The sequence below is a fragment of the Pygocentrus nattereri genome, chromosome 4 (assembly GCF_015220715.1).
Source record: "Pygocentrus nattereri isolate fPygNat1 chromosome 4, fPygNat1.pri, whole genome shotgun sequence".
NCBI lineage: Eukaryota > Metazoa > Chordata > Actinopteri > Characiformes > Serrasalmidae > Pygocentrus > Pygocentrus nattereri.
The window spans coordinates 14,527,048-14,545,509 of record NC_051214.1 but is presented as its reverse complement, the minus strand read 5'-3'; the positions used below and the strand labels follow the sequence as shown (position 1 = coordinate 14,545,509).

The 18,462-nt window shown below is 38.0% G+C and overlaps 1 protein-coding gene and 1 non-coding gene across 6 annotated transcripts in view; both read right to left on the bottom strand.

Annotated features, from left to right (window-relative positions):
- The window catches only part of sash1a (SAM and SH3 domain containing 1a), a 359,575-nt gene that overhangs the window by 179,140 nt on the left and 161,973 nt on the right, over positions 1-18,462 (bottom strand). The gene's annotated exons all lie outside the window — the stretch shown is intronic.
- On the bottom strand, positions 2,189-2,379 carry LOC119263320. Its single transcript, XR_005130240.1, has one exon. It is a non-coding gene; the product is annotated as a U2 spliceosomal RNA (small nuclear RNA).

The following is an 18,462-nucleotide window of genomic DNA, read 5'->3' as shown; positions in this document are numbered from 1 at the left end:
TATATATAGAGAGAATTTTTCCCATGTCACTTAATTTCTTTTAGGCCATTCGTCATAAAATTTACAAACAATGTAAAGAGTAATAGATCATTTCAAATTATGTCAAAACCTGAAAAATGCCAAAAATGGAGACACAAGGTTTTCTTCCGACAGCAACTAATATATATGTATATATAAATATATATATATATATATATATATATATATATATATATATATATATATATATACTATACTGCTCAAAAAAATAAAGGGAACACTTAAACAACACAATGTAAATCCAAGTAAATCAAACTTCTGTGAAATTAAACTGTCCACTTAGGAAGCAACACTTATTGACAATCAATTTCACATGCTGTGGGCAAATGGAATAGACAACAGGTGGAAATTATTGGCAATTAGCAAGACACACTCAATAAAGGAGTGGTTCTGCAGGTGGAGACCACAGACCACTTCTCAGTACCTTTCTGCTTTCTGGCTGATGTTTTGGTCACTTTTGAATGTTGGTGGTGCTTTCACTCGTGGTAGCATGAGACGGTAGCATGAGACGGACTCTACAAACCACACAAGTGGCTCAGGTAGTGCAGCTCATCCAGGATGGCACATCAATGCGAGCTGTGGCAAGAAGGTTTGCTGTGTCTGTCAGCATAGTGTCCAGAGGCTGGAGGTGCTACCAGGAGACAGGCCAGTACACCAGGAGACGTGAAGGAGGTCGTAGGAGGGCAACAACCCAGCAGCAGGACCGCTACCTCTGCCTTTGTGCAAGGAGGAACAGGAGGAGCACTGCCAGAGCCCTGCAAAATGACCTCCAGCAGGCCACAAATGTGCATGTGTCTGCACAAACGATTAGAAACCGACTCCACGAGGATGGTAATGAGGGCCCGACGTCCACAGATGGGGGTTGAGCTCACAGGCCAACACCGTGCAGGACGCTTGGCATTTGCCAGAGAACACCAGGATTAGCAAATTCGAAACTGGCGCCCTGTGCTCTTCACAGATGAAAACAGGTTCACACTGAGCATATGTGACAGACGTGACAGAGTCTGGAGACACCATGGAGAGCGATCTGCTGCCTGCAACATCCTTCAGCATGACCGGTTTGGCAGTGGGTCAGTAATGGTGTAGGGTGGCAATTCTTTGGAGAGCCGCACAGCCCTCCATGTGCTCGCCAGAGGTAGCCTGGCTGCCATTAGGTACTCAGATGAGATCCTCAGACCCCTTGTGAGACCATATGCTGGTGCGGTTGGCCCTGGGTTCCTCCTAATGCAGGACAATGCTAGACCTCATGTGGCTGGAGTGTGTCAGCAGTTCCTGCAAGATGAAGGCATTGAAGCTATGGACTGGCCCGCCCATTCCCCAGACCTGAATCCAATTGAGCACATCTGGGACATCATGTCTCGCTCCATCCACCAATGCCACATGGCACAACAGACTGTCCGGGAGTTGGCAGATGATTTAGTCCAGGTCTGGGAGGAGATCCCTCAGGAGACCATCCGCCACCTCAACAGGAGCATGCCCAGGCATTGTAGGGAGGGCATATAGGCACGTGAAGGCCACATACAATACTGAGCCTCATTTTGAGGACATTACATCAAAGTTGGATCAGCCTGTAGTGTGTTTTTCCACTTTAATTTTGTGTGTGACTCCAAATCCAGGCCTCCATTGGTTAATAAATTTGATTTCCATTGATGACTTTTGTGTGATTTTGTTGTTAGCACATTCAACTTTGTACAGAACAAAGTATTCAATGAGAATATTTCATTCATTCAGATCTAGGTTATTTGTTATTTGTTATTTGAGTGTTCCCTTTATTTTTTGAGCAATATATATATATATAGTTGCTGTCGGAAGAAAACCTTGTGTCTCCATATACATATATATATATATATATTAAGTGATATTTTATCCCATAATCCCTCAAACATGTAAATTCCACCTCCGCATTTAACCCATCGGTGCAGTGAAACACCCACATACACACTAGTGAATAGACACACACACTAGGGGGCAGTGAGCACACTTGCCCAGAGTGGTGGGCAGCCCTATCCACAGTGCCCAGGGAGCAACTGGGGGTTAGATGTCTTGCTCAAGGACACCTCAGTACATGTGCTGTCGGCCCTGGGGATTGAACCGGCAACCTTCCGGTCACAGGGACAGTTCCCTAACCGCTAGCCCATGACAGCCTAAAATTTTGTGCACCGTTCCCGGAGGTACTGCAATACCAGGTTGATGCGTGGAGCAGAGGGAGCAAGCCCCTCTTCCGTCTCCCTGTTCTAAAAATCAATTTAATATGTAGTCCTCATATAGAGGATGTATCAGATATTAAACTGATAAGAACAGATACTACACTTGATCTTAGCCAAAATGCAGAGAAGCAGCCACACACACACACCCACACCCACACACACACACGCACACGCACATATATAATATATAAAAAGGTGATAATCAACATATTGGAATAAAGAACAATTCTACTTTTTATATTTCTAACACCTGCCATTCAAATTTGTGATCTCATTTGTGAATCTTTAAAAAAAACAACAAATCTTTAAATAAATGGGATTTTTAAGCATCAGTTGACTGGAAGCAAGTCTGTCCTGCAGCGGGAGGCACCATACAATCATGTTAGCATATCCTAGCAGGAACAGATTTGATTTCAGCTTTTTTGTCACTCCAACACCAGTCAACTTCACTCTTGCTGATGTAAGTTTTTGTCATCATATTTGTGATTGCAGAGCACCAGTTGAATTGAACCTATACTGTGGTGTTTGATCTCTTTAGCTATGCAAAGTTAGAGGAGCTAGCTAGCATTAGCTAAGATAGGATGCTACAGCTGCATACACCATAGAAAAGGCCTAATGCCAACTTGCCGTCCCTCCAATACCAGACACTTGACTTCCCTTCCTCAGTGTTGAGTTAAACTTGTGTCAGTAAAGCTTTTGTGAGTCAGAATCAAACTTGTTCTGTGGAGAGCAGAGCTGGCTGCATGCGACCTATGCTAATACTATCCAGTTACTCTCTCCTGATTATCAACGCTTAAAATTAGAAATTGGTGTTAGAATGAAGTTTTGACCTTTACTGAGTAGTGAACTGAGCTTATTCAGTTGTTTTTCGGCTTTGAAATAACAGTTGAAAAGCATGTTGCTGTAGCAGAATACCAGCATAATGTTGTTACATCAACCCACTGAGCAGCTGCGTGGCACTGATTATGGTTAGCTAAGTGTGCTGAAAAAAAAAAAAACAGTAACAACAACAACAAAAAAAACCAAAAACATGCTGAGGGTCCGTGTGGAAAAGCCACAATAATGGTTACACTCCATGCTCAGAAACGTTCAGCTCTGCACTGGGAAAGAGGCCAATGACTTATGATTTATATGCCTTGAATTATAAAAATTAACAAAACTGCAGGAAGCCACTTTACACAGCGGTGTCTGTATTCGCAAATCACCTTAGCAGTAGGAGTGCTGATCTAGATTCAGTATTTGTGACAATGACCTTCATAAATATACTGAAATGCAATCCAAGATCAGTCCTGCTTTGTGAAAACTGGTGATGGTGTTGTCTAAAATGGCTGCCTGTAGCACTAAAGTTTCATTTATTTTTATGAATAAAAAGAAGGAGAGGAGAAAAAGTTTCTTACCAAAGGATATTAGGTTACTTTGATGTTTCTTCAGTGTTGTGATCTTAACTGAAGAATTTAGTTAAATCAGTTAATGCTTAAAAATGCATTTCATTACCTTTTAAAATATATGTAAAGTATTAGATTCTGACAGCTTTTTGTAGACCATTTAATATTTTTTTCCAGACAAAATTTTCAGCCTAAAGTGCCACTTTAAACCATTTTTGACAAAAAAAATTTCAGTGGCCAAAATGATGTATTCCTCGTAGGAAGATGCATGTGACGCCAAAGTAACAGAGGTGACTGCACAGGTAGAAGAAACAGGATACTGGAATGCACAAACAGCATTTCAGAGAGTGTGTACTGATGCAAAAGAACACATGACCTCTATAAATCTACAAACACTTCACATTGTAAGCAACGACAGATTGCACCATTCATGCACATTCACAGCGCAGATACTTAATCCAGAAAGTGCTTGTGGGTGCAGAACTTACTGTTCTCTTCTACAGCCATTATACAACAGTGTGCACTCAGCTGATCCTGAGTCAACATTTACAACTGCGTTGTCAAATGGTTATTTCTTTGGGAGGAAAAGGATTCTTGCCAGTACAAACTAATACAAAAGTAGTAGTCAGACTGCAGCAGTTACAGTCCTTGAACTATGGCCAGAATGGCCATGTGTACCCTCACTTTTCTAAAAAGCAGTCCAGGAATGGATGCCTAATTCTTGCTCTTAACAGCAGCATCTTACAGTTAATAGAAGAGAATATTGATTGCCATTAACCTTTTGAAAGACATGGGGCAGATTTAAATGTATATAAATATGTATATGTCAATGTGTATGTGCCACAAGTTCATGCCCAGAGCTACTGCTGCATGCTATAGCGCTAAATCATTAGCTCTTGTCATTGTGATGAATAGCTTTTGAAGTGGGTTTGCAGCTGATTGTGCTTAGGTTCAGGAATGGGGCATGAAGCCAATGTGTTTTACACAGTGCGAGAACTCCCAGACTAAGAGTTCCCTGCAGCTCAGAGTAACTAGTCTAGCTTAACATGGCATCTTAACAGCTCAAAAAAAAAAGTGGCTTAGTGCATGGAAGAAATCATTCACCCATTTTAAGACATAATGAAATTATAATCATGTCTTCACAGCAACAAGCCAAATATCAGGGTCTAGGAATTATCATGGTAAGGTTAAAAAGCAACACTATATAACATTAGCAGAAATTAGCCTTCTGCCCTATCTTGGGTGATGCTTGCCCTATATTTATCCTAATTGACTGCACGGTGAATACATTTTACATTCCAATAGGTCAATAAATAACTAGGATTTATTACCTTCACCCAAATCAAAATCTAATGTGGTAATACTAGGGCTTTTATGGTATTGCCTGGAAAGATATTTGCTAGGCTATTATAAGACTTGCAGCTGTTAGAATTGTACGCAAATTACATATGGGTTTTCCTGCGCCTTGGCTTGCCACTCAGCTGAGATTCTGACGCACTGAACCAAAATGTTTTGGCACCCCTTGGTAATACAATTCAAAGTTAACTGAGCATGGTGGCTTGTAATGAAATTAAGTGAATTCAGTGCTTTCCAGCCCCAGTTTACATTCATGCAGAAGCACTCAGGCACACCATCACCATGCTTAATACACTTGCTTATTGCTCTAATTACAAGCAGTGCATTATTGCCTTTTTTATTCCAAGTGATATACATAGCTGATTAAATGCATGACTGTTGTATTGCTCTGAGCCTTTCATTGGTTTTATGTGCACTGGATTCTTAGACCTGATTATCTAGAAAAATACTTCAAGCTATTCTTTGTAAATTCCAAAAAACAAAATACTAACCAAGAGTGCAGAGATCATAAAGAGCAGTTAGAGCAACTGGGCTGGGTGGCAGTGCATTAGCATTCAGAGTATTTGGACAATAACTCATTCACACTGGGCGAGTGGGTAAAGTGAAAATGAAATCTCTGCTTTCTCTTTATGGCTGATCACAGATTAGACCGTCTGTTAGCACCATCTTTTTCCAATTCAGGCTTCATGAATGCCAGAGAAATTGGCTGCAAATAACAAAAAAAAAACAACAACAATTGTCTTTTAATGATACAGCACAACATGACTCACAATGCAGCTAGACAAAAAAAGTGGGGAAAGAATGAAAGGAGTGAGAAATTGGAAAGAATGCCATACAGAAGAAGGAGGTAGAGAATGGAAGAAAAGTTGCGGAGCAAAGGAGAAGAGAGGGGTAATAAGAGCAAGCCATCAATTTTTTGCTAGTTGTGGTTGTGTGATTTTGCCTGCTGTACAAATTCCTTTGATTTACCAACATACAATTATTCCCACCAAACTCTGCAAATAAAGTAAGCAAAACATCTGGAGTTACGATCTTACATTAACTATAATTACCAGCTAATAGAATCTCTCCTTATCTGAGCTGCTCTTTTCTTGGAACTATGATAGTAAACATTTGCTGTAATAATTCAGGGTGAAACTGTTATACACTTTCAGTGACAATGAAATTAACTGCTATGCCTTACTAGACTCTATTTAAAGATACCTGTGGTCAGCATGTACTTGAATTTAAGATGTCAACATGTGAAGTGCAGACAAATGCACAGCAAGCTGAGAATATAACCAGTTCTAAAATGTATTATACATATAAAAATGTTTATTGTTCTGGCTGTCTCCTTATTTCCAATGAAACTGTATCTATTTTTTGTGGTACCATAGCATTAAACAGTTGCAGCCAATCTCTTTGGAATGTGAAGTATCCCTAAAGCTATAATAAAAAATAATTTAAAAAAATGTTGATAATAAGAATTAGTGAGATTTTCAATGCATCATCCAATAAATAAAACCACAAGTTGAACAGTTGATGTGTGAAGAAAGCACAGCTCCTTATACTGTCTCTTGCTTAGCAGACTACTAGCTCAACACACCACAGAAAAGAATAGATTCTGTCTTTGCGTCACTTCAACAGCAGTCACTTGTCTTGGATTTGACTCTTTAAGCCCTAAACCTGGTGTTGTGGTGTATGATGTTGTTTTAGTCTGCATGCTAAGCTAACGATAGCCTTTAGTGCCAACAAGGACAATACAGTGGAGAAAGAGTAGCATAGCTAACAACTCCACACACAGCAGCATAAGTTTTCTTTATCCTCTAAACTCATGTTAAAAGGATTTTACTGAGCTGGAATCAACTACTAAGACAGCTATCTGCTACCAAGACAACTTTACACAACCTAATTGACAGTTTTTTAGACACCACCATTTATCTATTATAGCTAACTGATAATGGTACATTCCAAACATCCAACATATCAAGTTAGCTAGCTTGCTCTGTAATCAAGTATCTTAGTGCCATGTTGTAATCCTCTTACTAGCATATTTTGTATAATGGACTGAGACATATTCAAGCTTATTTGAGACATACAAGACTGACTGCTATGTAGTGCTCCACAAATAGTTTTTTACAGAAGCTTGTTTTTCAATGGAAAAACCGGTGAACCCAGTGCTCTGGTAACACAAAATACCAATTATATAATCATAATAAGCTATCCAAAAGGAGTTAACCATTTAAAATCCATATTTTTTGAGGACTATACAGTAGTCCTTCATGCTTCAAAGTTACTTTTAAGTAGCTGTTTGCCAATAAAGAACTGAAAAGGTTTTATTCAGAGTATTTACTGAGCGTAATCTTGCTGTGCACAGGGCTTTGGAGCCTTGCAGGGTTCTGGGCAGTGTACCAATGGGTCAAGAGTTTCTCTCATGTGTTTTAATCTGCCTGCACAACACCAGTCGTGAGAAAATTACAGCATGGTGTTCAGCAGAAAATGAACTCAGCTGTGTGTGCTAGCCAGAGAGATTAGTGCTAAATTACAAGCGTGAATAAAAACACTCTCATGTGACCTAAAGCTGTTTACTAGTCTTGATTCTTGGCATCCTGAATTCCTCCATGAGGCAGAAAACAAAGCCTTCTCAAGATGGGATGGAGAAGAAGAGAATCTGATTTCTTTCCTTTAGCTCAAATCCTGCATGGGCAATATGTCCAGATCTCTGTAGGATTTGCTTCCAAGCTGTGCAATTACAAGAATGAGTACAATAAATTCAAAGATGTGTATTAAAATATTAGATGCTGACAAACAGGAATACAGACATAAAGATGAACTGTTTACCTGATCTAGTTCTTTCCACAATGAAATAACACAAGCATACCAGTATGGGCAGATATCATTTCCCTTGGACAACTATAAAGTCTGCTGCAAAACAGTCATGAATAATTGCCTTAATGTGATAAGAGAAGCACTGCCACACTACATATGCAGATGGCCAGTTTTGCCATATATTAAAATAAAAGGAGTTGAACTCACTGTGAACACAAACATGGGCATGTGCATGTGTGCAAGTGTCCCCAGACAGCACACAACACAGCTAAGCTCACCATGCATCCCAGTGCTGAGGACCGCTTTTGGAAAGCATGTGTAAGACCGCCTTAACATGACTGAGTATTCATATTCAGTCTCATGTATGCTTATTATCCCTTCGCCTCAAAGTCTGAAACTATTCTGAAGCTAATCTGTCAGGATTTCTTATTAACAGGGCATCAATCCTCAACACCAAGCGGAGCTTTTTTCCATTACATTAAGTCATGCTCTTGATTAGGTACACCTTGTGCTTAGTTTGGACATGCTGCCCTTGAATTTGTCCTCAGCGTCAGAACCTTGATTCAGGATGAATAGAGTTTTGAATGTTTTGCTTACTACTTTAAATGCTCAAGCTAGCAACAACAGTTTAATGGCACATATTAAAATGCTGAATTCATGTGAATCATGTAGATTTGAAGAGTTTTGAATTTTAGAAAACAGCACAGCAGCAGCTCACAGTCATTATTCTACTCACAGATATAGTATTTAGGGTCTTCAGAACTAAGATAATGTCACTTGAAAATGAAAGCCATGCTTTGTAAGCTGTGAAGTTGGTTTCATTTTTGTATGTCCAGATTTTTTTCTTCAGTAGCTTTTGAAAAGTTTGGTATAAAAAAAAGAATTATGAATTATGCAAATAAAGAATTATGCAAAAATTGTCATTGTTAGAATCAAGTGCCAACCAAGCCTTGTATGAGATTATGGAGCCAGTAGAACAAAAATGTTTGAAGTTTTTAGAATGTCATCTATTTATAACAGATATGGGGTCTTAAAGGGAGATGCTTGCCAATTTTTTATTTTATTATTATTTTTTTTTACACATTGACCTCTAGGCCTTTGTACAGTAAGCAATAGATTTTTAACAAATAAATAATAAAGAAAAAATGCAAAGTTTAGTTTCTATTCCTGTATTTTAGTCTCAAACTGCACCAGAATTTCAGGTCTATCACTAAAGCTTTCTCCTTGGAATGATGCCACTGGACCTTTTTTCAACTTGTCACCTTTTTCACTGCTCATAAGTTTTCATGTCTGTTTATGCCAGGGGCATAGCCAATCAAGCTGAATTAATTAAGCTGAATTTTTTGAGATAATGAAATTTGTTTTCTGTTAGTGTTGTTACTGTATTAAGGACAATCAAATCATTACGCTCTTCACAAAGCTCTGCTTTATTTTCTCCACCCCTACAATCACTGCTTAGCAATTGTTTCCATCTGCCATTGTCTAAAGACTTCAGGTTGTTATCAGCATGCCACTGTTTGAATTTGAAGCTAGTGCTGTAGTTAAAAGAAGTATATGGGGATGTTTAAAAGTGAGATTCCCTATATAGTACATTTCTACCCATTCAAAGCCAAAAACTAAAAAAATTAAAAAGTTAAATGCCAAAGCAAACAGCTTATGTAACTTCAAAGCACATAGTCATCATAGGTAAGACATTAATGGACCATAAACATTTTTTATGCCTGCTGTGGCAATATGATTTAGCCAATACTGGATAAGTTGGTTAGGTTTTGAGGCTGGTGTGTTTTTTCCTCATCTTTGCAAATCTCAGCTGTGTGATTTTATGTAATTATGTCATCTTCACTGGGCAAACATGCCTGTGCTGAGCAGACACATGCTTTATAGTGAAGGGCTTTGAGGTTTTGGTTGTGTTGATGTGAATCTAGCTTTCTGGTTGATTGCTGGATCACCATAAGGCAGATGTGTTATGATTGATTATAAGGAACAGGCTATAGCCTGATGCAATGTAATTGTAGCACGTTACACTGTATCTACCAAATTGGCTTGCTCACTTGGTAGATACAAACATGCACTTCTCCCTACACCATTGGCTTGTACTTGTTGACACACACAAATGAAGTAGTTTTTACAGGAAGATAATCTTAAATGAAAAAGTATCGTCACATTGACCTGCAACACATAATAATTCTATATATCAAGCAGATCACGCAATGTAACAGCATGTGGCGTCTGACAATGAACTGGGAACAATCTACTCATTTTAATTTTATGTAAATTCGCTTACACAAATGATTCTTCAGCACACAAATACAGGCTGTGGCTCTGTGGCAGGGCTGTTATTTACAGAGTAAAGACTAATGACCAGAGCACAGCCTGCTGTTTTATTAGCACGAGGAGGTCTGTTAGAAACACATTTATCACCACAGGCCATTCTCACAGCCATGTCCTCAAGGAGAGAGAGACAGAGGGAGAGAGAGATGGATAGAGAGAGACAGGCATGCAGACAGACTGAGCCCAATTTTTGTGTGGAAAAGGGGTCTAAATCTTTAACCTCACAATCCATTTATTTGATGATTTGAAAAGAACCATAATCAGACCCATGGTTGAGTACACACTTTCCTAAATATCAGAATCAAACATAATTCCTACAATCCAAACCAGATGCAGTAAAATGAACTTCAAATAATTTTTTTGTGCATTATATTTTGTCAGTAATAAAACCTCAGGACAATACTGAAGTACAGATATAGGTAAATGTCTGAGAGACTATTCCATATTAACAAAAACACCTCACATTAAGAGGGGACATTAAAAGCATTAAAAAGAAGCTGTGTGCGTGTGTGTGTGACAGAAGCCCGTATGGAACAAAAGGGACTGATTGAGCTCTACAGGCACTAACAACAGTTAATCAGCAGGAAACTCAAGTGGATCACAATAGCACACTGTACAGTTTGCTATTGTCTGTTGTGCTGCTAAAGCTCAATGGAAACGGATAAATGGATGTCTGTTTGTGTCAGGCCACATGCTGACCAAATTTTGAAGGGATCATTTTCTATCAGACTCTCTTAGAATCAATGAAACATTAAAGGGTTCACAATTACACTACACTGAAATCTAATCAAGAACTGCTTTAGGCATTATTGAACATAAATAATGGACTATAGTAAACAAATTATAAACACAAACAAGTTAAACAAACAGACAATCACTCAAATGATTAAGTGCTGCCTCGTGACTTGCCAAATATGATAAATATAGTTAAAATCAGAACAAGAAGCAGTTCAGGTTCTGAGCATTTATTAGTGGTAAGCATCTTTGCAGAAATGGACGATTCACCTAGAAGAGCTAGCTTGTCCACTTCATACTGATAAATATTGATAAATAATGGGCTGATCTTGTATTTAAAATAATCTGTTTGCCAGTCATATGCATAAACAAAATTGTTCAGCCTAAAGCAAAATGCCAACTACTCAAATATGTTAACTGTTAACCAGAGAGAACAGAATACAATAGAATACAACAGAAACATAATATATAACATAATATATAAGAGACTAGACTAGGCTTGAATAGTCTAATAAAACAAAATGAGGACAACATTCCAATGCCTACAAGTCCTAAGGAATGACAATAAAGACCACTTAAACTTGAAAAGCAGGATGCACTCCAGGATACATAAATTAAGTAAGAATTGAGTAACAATTAATGATTAACGGATAACTGACAAATATATAAACATTCCACAAATACGCAGTGCTGAAGAAGGCTACCGCCACATCATTTATTATTATTATTTTTATTTTTTTTAACATTATGTTGCATCTGTTGAATGCAGCCTTAAGCTATAGCTTATACATGTGTTTGGTAGCTAATGAACAGCCCTATGTAGTTAATTCCACAACAAAAGAGCTGAAAAGCTGTGAGCTGCTGAATACTTTATACTATTGTGATATATGTTACATCAGACTGCATTTTTTTTATTCATTAAAGTCGAAAGACTTGTCAGCATAAAATGCAGTGCTGTTGTCATGTGCCAAGTCTGTGATTTTAGTTGTCAGTTAACAATTAATCACTTACTAGTAACAGTAAGTTAATGGTCAAAAATTGACCAAAATTTGTATCCCTAGTAAGTGATCTTTCTTCATTAGTGACAGAGCTAAATAGCTCTGTGGTCACTAGTAAATACATTTTAATCTTAATTGCAAAGGAGACCACACAGACTATCAGATATTTCTAACCTTGTGTGTCAGAAGAATACTCAAACATAAACGCTACCTGAATGTGCAACTGAAAGTGAGTGTTAATTGGGGCTTGAGGGTGTGTGTGTGGTGCATAGGAGGGCCCAGTGGACTCCAGCAGACACACCAAGAGAAGAACAGCTAAGCAGCATGTAATTGTTTTTAAATCAATACTGTGACAGCAGAGCAGAAAGCTGCAATGTCAAATCTATTTATGTCTGATCTGAGTCAGCCCCAATCATTACTGAATGCTTAAACCTTTTTCTATTGCTCTCTCTCTCTCTCTCTCTCTCTCTCTCTCACTCTCTCATACACAACACACATACAAACACAGAGACAAACACAGAACTACACTTACTCAATTTTGTATGCATGTGCGTGTGTGTGAGAGAGTACTGGTTGTTTGGGTTTCCTGAAGAGGAAGCGGACATTGCTCATTGATCAGGCTGTGCTGTGTGTCATTGTTAGTCCTGAGCATTACTGAGCTCAGTTTAAGTATACCAGTGAGGAACCCCTCAATTTTCATTTCTTTTAGTTTTAGCTACATTTTTAAATCAAAAAGAATCATCATGGTTGTTGTATTTACACTCTGCAAATACTGTGGCAACACTCTTCAACTCTTTCATTGTTGGGTTAGAAAAAAGGATTAAAGAAATGTGTCCAATCAGCATTTGAAGATACAAGCCATGCAAGCTATCCCATTGGTTGGGACTTTACAAGTTAGACAGAAGGCCTAATACATCAGATTAACTGCCAACTACCAATTACATTATGATTTCCAAAGGGTGGGAGGAACAGAAAAAAAAAAAAGAAAAAAAAAAACAAAACACCATTCTAGGCCTTCTGGAACTCCCAAACACATTGCACACAATGCAAATAGGGGCATTACCACTCCATTTCACTCAGTTGCAAGAAAAAGAGTGCAGAACACAGAAAAGAATGCAGCTCTATGCCTACATACAAGGTAATGTAGGTTAATATGTACATTACAAGCTTCAAATATATTCAAGTATCTTTTACAAGCATCAAACGTCTGTGTTTAATCAAGAACAGCCAGCAATTTTTACTGTGAATAATCACATACTAAAAGAATCACATCACAGAGGACTAGCAGAAATTCTTATTGTTGTCGAGATGCTTTTGTTCCTTGTTTTTGAAAGAGTTTTTACATTTATTGCCAAAATTTAAAGCCTAACTAACAGTTATGGTTCACCTTTAAATACACTTTGGACATTTCACACAACAGACACACAGTATGAACTAGTTTGACATTACATTTGACATTGTGTACATATATACAGATAAATATCTGTTTATTATTGATCTTTATACATATATACAGGTCACTGTCACAATATACACATGTACAGCAAGTACAGTAATAATTAAAAATTTTGATCACTGCAAGGGGCAAAATGCATTTAAAAGAAAACCATTACACAATCCATTAAAGACAATCTACTACAAACTGATTAATCAGGTCTGATAGAACAGACAAGCATAAATCGCTTAATCCAGACTGGGTGACCAGCTCTGGCTCTAAAGCTCTATTACCACATCATAGGAGGCAGTCCTAAAGCCTGAGCTCAGCTAATTAGGTCTGATGTGATCAGCGGAGACAAATCGTTTAATCATGTCTGCTGCTGAGGCTGATAGGACAGGAGGATGGCCAACAGTGAGAAGTGAGCGAGGAGTTGTGCTCTTTAATACCTGTATTCCATTCATTAGTGCAACACCTGCCCAAGCCTCCTGATTTGGTTTCATTTCATGTGAAGCAGTCCTTAGTACTTGAGCATGTGTTAGGGTTCATGAACCACAGGAGAGCAAAATGAACAAATAACAAAAAAATAAATAAGAAATGGATTTTAGACTAAGTTAATATAGGGCTGCAGCACATTTCTGAGTGTCAGTGCACACAAATGAGTACATTTCAAAACATATTAGATATGTTTTATGTATTCTATTAATAAAATATTGAGATGAAGTCTTGATTTGTAAAAAAAAAAATATTTTCACTGTTTCTAGCCAATTTCAGTTCCTTAACAACTCGTTCACTGCACTGCGCTCATGTTCAGGAACTTTTGTTTTGGAGCAACAGAGTATAGCATAACATACTCATTAGCAAACATGAGCGAAACTATGTTTATGCCAATGCAGTTTATATCAATGCAGATAAGTTTAAAGGCATCCTCGCAGAAGTATAAATCAGCCTTCACACATTCCCACACATGTACATTCACATCCACTCTGCAGGAGGTTACCTTTCCAGAATCACCAATAAAACACACACATTTCTGTTATTTTACAACAATCATTTATAGTGTCTGAATCTGAATCAGAGATTAACAGAGAGGCGCTTCATTAGTACCTGTAAGAGGGCCTATCAGAGAGCTCCACTTAAACACCATTAAAAGACCCGAGTACTGAGCCCGCATCAACAGACTTGACTAAAGTGCCATTCTGTGTGAATTAACTGAATACACTGTGTACAGATAATGGGGTTTTGTTACCTTGGAAACATGAAAGTTGCTAGCTATGGTAAAAGCTTTTAGCAGCAGTATCTGACAAGGGCCACTTAGCCTTCTAACCCTGACACACACATGACACACACACACACACAGTTTAAGAAGCATGACACATGTAAATGAAATGTCACTAAGCATAAAACCTCCAGCAGACCCTATTACAGACATCATTACTGCACATCTGATACACATTAGAAGGACAGACACATGGTTCTGTAAAGGAATTCCAATGAAACTTTTCATCTTAATTATTCTTTCATGGAAAGGAAAAGAATCTGGATGCAGGCCAGCTGCAGCTAAGTAGAAAATTAAAAGAAAAAATGCTTTGAGACTATATATTATTGTATGAGTATGTATGTTTTGTCCATTATTATATTTAGTGGATCATGGAGAAAATTAATACTGTTTGTCTTATAACAATGATTCTGGTCTCACTGACAGGAGTACGGAATGTGCAGATGTATGCAGAATTCTCACATTTCACATTGCAGAATTAGAGACCATTCCCCCAGCCACTGTTATATGGTGATGTAATCAATCATCAGAAGACATTTAAGAAGCAGGCAAAAGTCATTACAATTTAATAAAGATTAAGGGAAAAGCAATCCAGCATACAGTAGTCTGGATCAACACCCTAACATGCATTTATTCATTTGGGAATAACACAGGAGCTATCTAACATGCATCACTGAGCAGCATTTAAATTAATACTTTGATGAAAAAAGACACTTAACAAAAGCAGGCAAAACATGTTGGGTGTCTGATGTTTAGTTTGGCACTAAAGCTAATGAAGCAGTTAATGTAGGGGAAACTTACCTCAAAATGTCTGACACACTGTTATCTATAAAAAATGGATGAAAGTACATTAAAATGATCCCCAGTGATACCACAGGCATCAGTGGCTGAGAGTCTAAAAGAGCACAATTGGCCTCACTATGGGTAGATAGAACAGATGTAATGGCTGGCTTCACATGACTCATGCTAGCCTTCACTCTTCTAGCAGTGGCAGTATCATATGATAAGGGAGCCCCAGCATGCAGATCAAATTAGACATAACTAAATTGAGGAAAAATTTTGGGAAAATGCCACCCCATCTCAAAAAAGGCAAAAAAATCCTTTAAGAAAGCAACACCTCCTATGAACGTGGTCGGATATACAAGATCAAAGCTACATGATGACACAGGCAAAAAATGTTCCCTGAACTTTGTTTTCTGTAACAAATGTGTTGTATTTGATTCTTTTAATTCAAATAAATGCAAACATTTTTATACAAAGACCATTTTACTGCTGTTTCTTGTAATTGCCCTGTCGAGGACAGACATCAGCACAAACTCAATGATGCAGGTCAATTTATTTGCACCTGTGCGCACTTCCATTTGGTATAAAGGGAAAAGATTCAGAGAGGTGAATTTATCAAAATGTTTCCTGCAAATGATTAATAAGCAGCAGAATACTGCACAGAAACTGAATCTCTTGGTAACATCTGGCATGGGATGGTGCTCATTAAAGAAGTAACATGATATTACAAATCTTCATGATTTGTCTTTCAATGTCATACACTATATGTGCATAAGGATACTGTTCGTGGCTGAACTCAGGTGATTCAGCCATACCCTTTGCTAATGTGTGAGTGAAATCAAACACAAATGAATAGCCAAACACTGGCGATAGAATGGGTCACATTGAAGAGCTTAGTGACTTAAAATATGACACTGTCATAAGATGCCACCTTTGTCGCAACTTGGTCCATTAAAAAATTCTGCCAGACCTGCCATGATAAGTGCTATTATTGTGAAGTGGAATCTAGGATCACTAAGATCTATACTGCTATATACAGTGAACTGTGCACTATAAACAATTAAAAACAGATGAGATGTGTTATCTGGTACAATTTATATAAAGTTTCAGTAAAGACACATATACAGTGGGGTGCAAAAGTCTAAGGCCACACCGAAAATGTGGGACATTTTTTATTTAATCCTGGAAATAAACAATAAACAGAATGTTGAAAAAAATATATATAAAAAAAGAAAAGTTATGACAGTTGACATGACATATTCAAGATACTACTTCTAGGTTGCTGTTGTGACGCTGACCATGTTTGAAGTATTTTTTTTAGTCTTATTCCTCTCAGTGTCCATTGAGACACGTGTTTAGTCAACTATCAGGTGGATTTGATCTACTGATTAGAGGCTTTGGTACAAACATAAGGAGACCATTCCAGCTTGAGCGCACGCTGTCATTGAAGCTAAAGTGGGACATATCAAATAATAAGAAATTCTTCTAAACATTCAAAGATTCTATTTTTCACTCAAACTGTTATGATAATAGAAATCGTAATGAAAACCCTTCTATTAAATTAGTAAGGAATGCAAAACAGAAGCATTTTCACTAGTAGTCTTTTGGACCCCCCTGAACATCTTTTAAAAATATAGAACTCACTATCCTGTGACTAAGTTTGTATTGGTGGATAGAGTAACAGCTGCTTAAAAAAAGCAACTTTAACAAAACAAATGAATACTTATTTAGGGAGAAAGTGTTCAGACACATACTGCATCTCTCTTGTACAAAAACACCACAAGCTTGCACACACCACACCCATGCACTAACTTGAAAAAACCAAACCAACCACAAACCCATGCACATGCATGCACACACACTCCTGTATATTTGAATAAGATTATGTCAGAACTGACATGGTTTCAGAATATGTTAGAATTTGTAACATGCTGTAAAATAAGCTAAATTATAATTCTGAATTTTCAGTTCAGAGCTCTCAAAGCTCTCAAATTAGAGTAGTGCAATCCATTTTACATACTGTGTACAGAGAAGTGATGAATAAAACAAGGCTCCTGTATTTCTGCTAAATCTGACAGAAACTGTCAGCAGATCTCATTTCTGCCAAACTAATGTTATTCAGGTTTACAGGTGATGCAAGTCTTGCCAGGTACAGTTATCAAGATGAAGGCAACATCAGCAACTGGTACCTCCACTGAGCTTACTGCTGCAAACTGTATGAAAGTTATCACTGCTACTACTTTAGGGCCATATTTTCATGCGGTTACATGCAGTTTACTATACACTGGCATATTGCTACTTTGATAACTAATTTGGTGGCCAGAAATGAACGTGTTTGCTGAAGATGAATACCATGAGGCAAGAGCCATAAATTCCACACATAAATCAGTGCTAACGACCATTTATCCACAAAAGCTAGTATAAATATGTTGGTGAGTGTGTGTGTGTGTGTGTGTGTGTGTGTGTGTGTGTGCACGCTTTTGCATCTGATGTGCTTTTAATTATAGTGAAAAATGAAAGAGGAGCTAAAATATGAGTGTGGCATGGTGCGGGCAGTACTTCCCCATATCCATCAGTCTAATTGGCTAAAATACTTAACATATTCAAGCAGCACATCTCTACGGATCAACAGCTCCAATAATCAATGCAGGATGCTGAATAAACAGCACACAACAGGCCAAATGGGTTTGGTATTTAAACACACACACACACACACACACATGCACGCTCATGCTCAGACAGACACATCAGGGCAAATGAGTCTGGTATTTAGCTACAGATCTGTTCATTATCCAGCAACTCCAATGAATATCAAACAGAGGGAGAGAACATTAGTGAAGGCTACATCATGGGAGTTCTGTCTGTGTGTTTACGCATGTGTGTGCAGTTGGCTTGAAGCCAAAATGCCTCTCAGAGACTCCACATGGCTCAGTGTCTCTCAGTGTCAGGATGCTGTAGGTTTTTGAGTTTGCCGCATTAGAGAAAGGAAAGCAGGCAAAACTCAGAGAGAAAAAGAGGAGCATAAAAACTAAGCATGTGGGTGATGGCTTGACAAGGTTTTCTGACCTGTTGTTTAAAACTAGAAAATGAATTTACATATTTTTTC